Below are 9,595 nucleotides of genomic sequence, written 5' to 3'. Positions count from 1 at the left end.
CCTGCCAGGGCAGGAGACATAGGTTGAATCCCTAATCCAAGAAGATCCCACACTCTGTGGGGGAACTAAACTCCTGCACCACAACTACTGATCGTGCACTCCAGAGCCCCCTGCAACCACCGAAGCCCACACACCCCAGAGCCTGTGCTCGGCAACAAGAGAAGGCACTGCAATGAGAAGCCTGCACACCACACCTAGAGTGCACTCCACAGTCACCACAAGTGGAGAAAGCCCAAGGGCAGCAAGGAAGACTCAGCAAGTCGAAAATAAATAAATAAACAAGCAGAAAAAGAATCCGTTAGGTTTATCAGAACCCACGTTCTAGAAAGCACCTTGGGTAAGACAGCAAGGAGTGACTGGCTAATTGTGGAAAAGGTGGGGATGAGGAAAATTCATGCCTCCTTTCCCTGCCGTGGTTAACGATAGCACTCAGTACACACATGAAGGAAGTGGGCCCATACTTGATGGACCGTTCTTCATGCCCACCTTGTGTCACAATAATCTAACTCACCATATGTTAAGGTGGGGCTGTTTGTATCTTTTCTCTCTCTCCTAGACGCGGGTTACAATGAATTTCGACCATTAGAGTGGAAAACGGTGCTCTCATAGCACATGTTATCAACGTGGATGAACATGGCAAAGAGACAGAACTGGTGCAATTATTTGGTAGGTATGACATCCTATAAATCCCATTGCCATTCTCAGGTAACACGCCCACCCTCGGGACTTTCATTCAGAATATCAGGAGGTGCTGACAGTATTCCATATTCAGGGTGCAAGGCCTGCCTCTTTATGCTCACTGAATTAAGGATCCTGGAAGGTAATCCACCAAGAAAACAGGAGGTCATAGGGTCCAGAATATCACATCATCAGACATTGCAAAATGATTCCTATCTGTTGAAATTTTAAAAATGAAGTTTTACTAGAATATTTTATTTTATATATGTCAACAAATTTCAAGCCATGTCTATAATGAGGCTAACTTTATTTCATGTTTAAAGTTTTATTTATTTTTTAATTGAAGGATAGCTGCTTTATTGATTGTGTTGTTTTCTGCCGAACATCAACAGGAATTAGCTGTAGGTATACATTTCCTTGTGTGAAAGTTGCTCAGTCGTGTCTGATTCTTTGTGACCCCATGGACTATACAGTCCATGGAATTCTTCAGGCCAGAATGCTGCAGTAAGTAGCCTTTCCCTTCTCCAGGGTAACTTCCCAATCCATAGATCAAGTCCAGGTCTCCCACATTGCAGAAGGGCTCTTTACCAGCAGAGCCACAAGGGAGGCCATAGGTATACATATATCCGCTCCCTTTTGAAACTCCCTCTCCTCCCCCTCCCACTTCTCGAAATTGATACAGAGCCACTGTTTGAGTTCCCTGAGACACACAGCAAATTTCCACTGGCTATCTATTTTATATGGACATGTCAGTTTACATGTTATCCTCTCCATACATCTCACCGTCTCCTCTCCTCTCCAAATGCCCATAAGTCTCTTCTTTATGACTGTTTCTCCACTGATGCCCTACAAAGGAATTCATTATCAGTACCATCTTTCTAGATTCCATATATGCAGATTATATATGTATGTGTTAGTATATGATATCAGTTTTCTGATGCACTGTAAGCCTTGGAACAGACACTTAGAAGATAAATCTTTGTCCTTTTCCATGGTTCAAATGCACTGTTCTTATGAACACTGACATCACCCTCTCAAGGCACTGAGCGGTATGTATGTGATGGGGACAACAGGGGTCTATTTCAGCAAAGGTTATGGGTAGAATGGTAGGTTCATGAAAGAGTAAATCAGCCCCTGTTATTATGTGTCATGACGTGAATGTGTCCGTGGAAGGGGAGAAAGGTTTTTCCTACTAAGCTTGGTGTACAAACAGATCTGAACGGCAAGTACACATAGGAGGAAGGTGGGAGAAGCACATAGATTTCATATGAGGATGGACTGAGCCCCAAATTCATGGAGATCCTGACAAGTCTTTGTTGTCCTGCTCCTGATGCTGAGGGGCAGGGTGTCCTCCTCACCAAGTTGGACTGGGCTCAATTTTTAAAACAGAAAGCACATGTCTGTGTCCTGGGAACTATTGAAAGCTCTTAGATTATACAAGTGAACATCTGATTGGCATGTTCCCTTTCTTGTTCTGTAGATTCAGAAGTTTCTGTGGGTTTCCAGGGGGAAACAATTCTTCTTTTTGCATGGTGATTTTACAGGCAGAGGAGATGATGTTGGACCAGAATGCAAAGAGGAGTTCCACAACACAGTGAAAGAAAAAGGGATTCCAGAAGAAAATATCCTGAACTTCATTGATAATGGTAATGGAATTAGACTTTTCCCCTGACCATTCCATTCACCTGGTTTGTAAATATCAGGAAACAAACCAACTTATTCAAAATTTCTTCTTCCACAAGGAATCTCTTTTAAGAACTGTTATTTAAAAAAAAAGAACAAATGAAACATTGGAAATGCTGGGGAATGTTAGTAATCGGTGGTTCTGTTATTTCTCCCATTTTGTTTTTCCCTAGATAACTGTCCAGAGGAGTGAAAAAAAGTGACTCTGACACTTTTGTAAGTAAACACAGTCCATTACTAATGCTGCCCCTTCCAGATGAAGCAATAAGGTCACACTGTTATTTCATATGTGTGAAATGTTTGTTCCAACAATTTAAATGTGTCACTAAAACATTATTTTGTTCCATAATTTCGCTGCTCTTGAGCCATATAAAATTGCAAGCAGCTTGGTTAATTAACGACTAGCTGTGGTGAGAGTGTCTTATCCTGCAGGAATCTTGCAGACCAGAATTATCAGACAGAAGCAGGAATCCCCATGAGTTGGTTGAAATTATTAGTCTTCCCATTAGTCCTGACCTCGAGGTTATCCCCACACTTTCCTCCTCCAAGAGAATCAGTATTAAACAGAGCTCTGCTTCCCTGAAGCAGGGCTTCCCTGATAGCTCAGTTGGTAAAGCATCCGCCTACAATGCAGGAGACCCTGGTTCAATTCCAGGGTTGGGAAGATCTGCTGAAGAAGGGATAGGTTACCCACTCCAGTATTCTTGCCCTTGTGACTCAGCTGGGGATACTTGGGTTTGATCCCTGTGTTGGGAAGATTCCCTGGAGAAAGAAAAGGCTTCTCCAGTATTCTGGCCTGGAGAATTCCATGGACTGTCATGGTCCATGGGATTACAAGGAGTTGGACACGACGGAGCGACTTCCACTTTCACGCTTTCTGCAAGACCAGTGTTTAATCTCATATGATTCTGACAGAACCAGTAAAGGCCTTCCAACCACACTGTCTGAAACATGCTTTTGCTTTATATTCCTACTCAGAAGATGTTCCAAAAAATGAGATGTTTAAACTTTCTAAACTAAGACAGCCTCAGGAAATGACACCGATCTAAAGTATGGCCTTTACATTTTTGTTGAGGAAGAAAATTAAGGAAAAAAAAGCACCTAAAAGCACTAGCTTCGAGGTGAATATGATAACAGAGATCTGGTATGTATATTCAATGGAACATTGCTCAGCCATAAAAAGAAGCAAATAACTCCACTGAGAGCAACATGGATGGACCTGGATATTTGTCATGCTGAGTGAAATAAGCCAGAAAGAGAAAGAGAAATACCATAAATATCACTTATAGTTTTCAATTCAGTTCAGTTGCTCAGTTGTGTCCAAGGCTTTGTGACCCCAATGACTGCAGTACACCAGGTTTTACTCAAACTCATGTCCATTGAGTCAGTGATGTCATTCAACCATCTGACCCTCTGTCGTCCCCTTCTCCTCCTGTCTTCAATCTTTCCCAGCATCAGTGTCTTTTCCAATGAGTCACTTCTTCACACTAGGTGGCCAAAGGATTGGCGTTTCAGCTTCAGAATCAATCCTTCCAATGAATATTCAGGATTTATTTCCTTTAGGATGGACTGGTTGGATCTCCTTGCAGTCCAAGGGACTCTCAAGAATCTTCTCCAACACCACAGTTCAAAAGGATCAATTTTTCAATGCTCAGCTTTCTTTATAGTCCAACTCTCACTTTAGTACAGGTAAATGTCATGGCTCAGATGGGAAAGAATCTGCCAACTCTGCAGGAGACCCGCATTCAATTCCTAGTTAGGGAGGATCCCCTGGAGAAGGAAATGGCAACATACTCCAGTATTCTTGTCTGGAGCATCTCCATGGACAGAGGAACCTGGTGGGCTCTAGTCCATGGCGTCACAAAGAGTTGGACACGACTGAGTAACTTTCACTTTCACATAGATATCACTTCTGCTTGGAATCTAAAACATGACATGGACGAACTTATTTACAGAACAGAAACAGACTCACAGACATGGAGAACAGACTCGTTGTTACCAAGTGGGAGGGGGTTGGGAAGAGAAGGATTGGGAGGTTTGCTGCTGAACATAGAAAGTGAAAGAAAGGTTCATTGCTCAGTCATGTCCGACTCTCTGCGACCCCATGGAACATAGGCCTCCAGGCTCCTCTGTCTATGGGATTCTCCAGGCAAAAATAGTGGCGTGGATATCCATCCCTTCTATAGAGGATCTCACCAACACAGAAGTCGAACCTGGGTCTCCTGAATTGCAGGCAGACTCCTTACTGTCTGAGAAGTTTAGGGTTAGTAGATGTAAACTGCTACGTACAGGATGGATAGAGAACAAGGTCCAACTGCATAGCACAGGGGAATGTATGCAATACTCTGTAAAAACCCAAATGGGAAAAGAATCTGAAAAAGAATAGATACTAGTTTCTGTATGTATAATCACTCGGCTGTACACTGGAAATTAATGCAATGTTGATAATCAACTATACTCTAATATTTAAAAAAGTAAAAAAAAAAAAGTTAATTCTTGAGGACTCAGAAGACAAAAGTTGCAGGATGGGAGTTCTCTGCTCCAATTACAGAGCCTGAAATTCATCTTTAGATGAAACACCGCCATGTACATGCATTCTGAAATCATTACTCTTAGAATTGATCCCCATGGGGAAATCTCCAACCATATGTACATCCTGGGGACATTTCCACAGGGAACCTGCCATCACAGAAATGTGCAGTATTGAGGTCCACCTCAAATTGGACATTGGATAAATTACCAGCTCCTTGTACCCTGGGCAGTCTATCCCTTGAGGCTCACCCCTGTCAGCTGTCACACAGTTGACTCTACTAAACCTCTGATTCTGTTTTATTCTCCTACAGAAAGAGTCACTGAGATCAGACATGTCCTCGTCTCCATGGAATCAAGATCAACAACAGGAAGACCATTTTCCTGGTTCCTGATCAACATGATCCTGCTCTCTTCACACTCACACTCCCTCTCCCATCTCATCTCTCCTGGTCACTAAATTATGTCCTGGTTAGTGTTTTTTTATTTCTGAGGGTTTAAATAAATTGATTTAATACCTGCCCAGCACATGCATATCTGTGCAAAAGTCACCTCATTTAAAACACACACATGTCCACATTAAGTGTCCAGGAAACTGTGCCTTTCATAAGACAGGTGTTCATCAGAGACAATCCTTATGAAGATTTGGTAGACATGTCCTCAGGTGTCCAGGGAAGAGGGAGAAAATAGACTAAAACATCATGGGGCAGGGCTATGGATCCTTTTACAGTAGGGGCTTCCCTGGTGTCTCATATGGTAAAGAATCTGCCTGCAATACATAAGACCCAGGTTCTACCCTTGGGTCAGGAAGATCCTCTGGAGGAGGAAACATTGAAGGTGAAGGTGAAGGTGAAGTTGCTCAGTCATGTCTGACTCTTTGCGACCCCATGGACTGTAGCCTACTAGGCTTCTCCATCCATGGGATTCTCCAGGCAAGAATGCTGGAGTGGGTTACCATTTCCTTCTCCAGGGGATCTTCCCGACCCAGGGATTGAACCTGGGTCTCCCGCATTAGAGGCAGATGCTTTAACCTCTGAGCCACCAGGAAACATTAACCCACTCCAATATTCTTGCCTGGAGAATGCTATGGACAGAGGAGCCTGGTTGGTCACAGTCCACAGGATCATGAACAGTTGGACATGGCTGAGCAACTAACACTTTCACTTTCAGTCTCCTGTACGGAAGGGGGTGTCCTGATCAAGGGAAAGTCTCTAAAAAGCACCTTATTCATTTCCGAGAAAGGAACGTATATTCCACTCACTAAGACATATGCACAGAAAGCACAGCATGATATTACCACAACTGAGGGGAAATTGCCAGGGTCCAGCCCTGGTGGATCCAGGGAATCCGAAGGGTGGATGGAGTCAGCGAGGAAAACATTTGTTTATTAATATAGAATATAAGATTAGATTAGGAAGAAATAGTGTGGTAGGAAAATTAAGTGGAGAAAAAAGGCTGAATAACTTGGTTTACGTGGGAAGCCAATAAAGTTCCAGACAAGGAGCTTGCACCATCTACATTAGGCCTCCGGTACCCTCTTGAATATTGGGGGGGTGCCCCGCCTTGGGCTCCCCCTTGGGTGGATCTTAAAAGCCAGGACAAGTAAGTAGACATGGTGAGCCTCCGTGCCCCAGATGGGAATTCAGCCAGAAATTAGGCAGGAGACAGGGGGGAAACCAGTCCAGCGACTGGCCCCATCCTCTATTGTTCAGAAGGCCTTTTATACTTTTGATAAAACATGGAGATCAATGGGTAACACAAAGTTATGCAGCGTTAGCAGCCCAGACTCATCAAAACCAGGCTTTTCTCTCTGAATACCTAATTGTATACACAAGTCTTAGGTGATTTACATCATCTTCTGGCCAAAAAGGCCAATTAACATTTTACAGCCTTTTTTCTGATAAGGGTTTGTCAACCAGAAGATTTATTTGTGTTGATCTTCCCAAAGTCTGGTGCCACTCTCAGAAATCACTAAATAAAGTTACATTCTTACATAGCAAGGACACAAGAGGAGTGCAGTGATATATAACAAAGAAAAGTAATTAACTCAAAAGTCTAGTGTTGCTAATATCGAAAATACTATATATCTTTTCCCATATCCCGTATACATTGATTAACATCCTCCCAGGTGCCTAAAAGATAAAGAATATGGAGGCCTGGAGGCAATCATTGAGTCAATACTGAAAACCCGTCACCGATATGATTTTTAGCTCTTAGAAAAGGCTCTGTATCTTAAGATGCTTTAGGCTCTGTGCCTCTCACGGTTGGGGGGCTGTAAGCAATTTCACAAGCTGTAAGAGGTCCGGGGGAACCTGTTAGGCAAGCTAGAGAGCTATCAGAGGGGTTTCAACTGAAACATCCCTTTCAAATGCAGAAGACTAAAGCCCTGAGTTGACTTTTTTCCAGAGGATATTAGAAGAGTGGAAAAGCAGGCAGATTCTTATTTTTGGTGGGGGGTGTGGATGCTCAGGAAATTCCAGGGGGAAAACCTGAGGTCTGATTAGCCTTGCTATCAGAGCTCTGCCGCATGACCTTGTCACGGGTGGAATTCCTCACGCTGGCTCCCGGCAGGAAATGTGTAGTCTGACATCACCAGGGCTTACATCACCCACCAGGGCTTACATCACCCACCAGGGCTTCTGCAGTTGAGCTGAAGGACTCATATTTCTGAACAAGTGAAACAGAAGGAGTCAAACATGGGGCGGCAACTGACACTTGAGAGCCAAATGAGGCAGGAGTAGCTGAACCACAGTTCACTGGACCTCAAGATGGTCATCCAGCCTCTTATGCTTCAAGCAGCAGCAGATACAAGCATTTCCAAGGGCTGGACATTCCCTTGATAATGGGCAGATCACGCTGATCAGCACCCCTATATCACTCATGGTGTTTAGAATCAAAAAGATCTAGCAAACAGTCAAGATACAGAGATAGTTACAGGGCTTCCCTGGTGGTCCAGGGGTTAAGAATCCACAAGCCAGGGCAGGGGATGGGGCTTTGATTCCTGGTCCAGGAAGATTCCACATTCTAGGATGTAGCTAAGCCGAAGAGACAGAACTACCGAGCCAGTACTCCAGAGCTTCTGCTGCATAACAAGAGAAGTCACTGCAATGAGAAGCCCACACACGGCAACTGGTGAGTAGCCACTGGTTGCCACAACTAGAGTAAGATTGCATGTAGCAGAGAAGACCCAACCCAGAGAAAAAAATTGATAACTCTTTAAGAAAAAATGATGTAGAACTTTTTCTAAGGGCTGGGCCCAAACTCAGAGATTTGTTCCAAGTCCTAGGAAATTAATACTAGCTTTAAGCGATATGTATCAGAATAAATGTTTTAGTTCCGACATAGACACGACCTCCAAATGGGCTACAGGTGGCCATTGGCAAAGGCAACAACAGCAGTGAACGTTTCCATGGCTTATTTGGGAGTCATGGAGGTCAAGGACAAGGCCTTAGTTCTTCCCTTGTATAGCAGAGTGTATGCAGTTGGAGTTCTGACTGTGGTCCTCACAGAATGTCTGGAAATGCTGGATTGGATGGGTGGATACATCCAGAAGGAACTGCATATAGAGTAAGAGGGTGAACACTTTAAAACACTTGAAGCTAGCATAACAAAGTCACAACTGTGAAATATCATATACACATATGTATGTATATATGTCTATGTACACACACACACACACATATATATAATTAATACAAACATATGTGCTCCTGAGTATGTTTGTAATATCAATATTAATAAGGAAATTTTTATTTCTTCTTTCCTCTTCTTGTTATTTTTTTAAATTATTTTTTATAATTGGAGGCTAATTACTTTACAGTATTGCAGTGCTTTTTGCCATACATTGACATGGCTCAGCTATGGGTATACACGTGTCCCCCTGGCCCAACCCCCTCTCCCACCTTCCTCCCCATTCCATCCCTCTGGGTTGTCCCAGTGCACTGGTCTCATTCATTGAACTTGGACTGGTTATCTACTTCACATATGGTAATATACATGTTTCAATGATACTCTCTCAAATCATCCCACCGTTGCCTTCTCCCACAGAGTCCAAAAGTCTGTTCTTTAGATCTGTGTCTCTTTTGCTGTCTCCCATATAGGGTCATCGTTACTATCTTTCTAATCCCATATATATGCGTTGATATACTGTATTGGTGTCTTTCTTTTTGACTTACTTCACTCTGTATAATAGGCTCTAGCTTCACCGACCTCATTCGAACTGATTCAAATTTTAGTAGCTGAGAAATATTCCATTGTGTATATGTACCAAAACTTGCCTGTCCATTCATCTGCTGATGGACTTGTAGGTTGCTTCCATGTCTTAGCTATTGTAAACAGTGCTGTGATGAACACTGGGCTACATGTGGGTCTTTCAATTCTGGTTTCCTCGCTGTGTGTGCCCAGCAGTGGGATTGCTGTGCTATATGGCAGTTCTATTTCCAGTTTTTAAAGGAATTTCCACACTGTTCTCCATAGTGGCTGTACTAGTTTGCATTCCCACCAACAGTGTAAGAAGGTTCCCTTTTCTCCACACCCTCTCCAGCATTTATTGTTTGTAGGCTTTTTGATAGCAGCCATTCTGACTGGTGTGAGATGGTACCTCATTGTGGTTTTAATTTGCATTTCTCTGATAGTGAGTGATGTTGAGAATCTTCTCATGTGTTTGTTAGCCATCCATATATCTTCTTTGGAGAAATGTCTGTTT

At 43.1% G+C, this 9,595-nt stretch overlaps 1 long non-coding RNA gene across 1 annotated transcript; it reads left to right on the top strand.

Annotated features, from left to right (window-relative positions):
- The first annotated feature begins 539 nt into the window (after positions 1-539).
- LOC120882393 lies at positions 540-5,420 on the top strand. Its single transcript, XR_005725494.1, has 4 exons — positions 540-666; positions 2,223-2,324; positions 2,535-2,577; positions 5,205-5,420. It is a non-coding gene; the product is annotated as an uncharacterized LOC120882393 (long non-coding RNA).
- The last annotated feature ends 4,175 nt before the right edge of the window (positions 5,421-9,595 follow it).

This window comes from Oryx dammah, unplaced genomic scaffold, assembly GCF_014754425.2.
Source record: "Oryx dammah isolate SB20612 unplaced genomic scaffold, SCBI_Odam_1.1 HiC_scaffold_23, whole genome shotgun sequence".
Taxonomy (NCBI): Eukaryota; Metazoa; Chordata; class Mammalia; order Artiodactyla; family Bovidae; genus Oryx; species Oryx dammah.
Note: the sequence above shows the minus strand (reverse complement) of the source record. Positions and strands in the feature narration are given on the sequence as shown.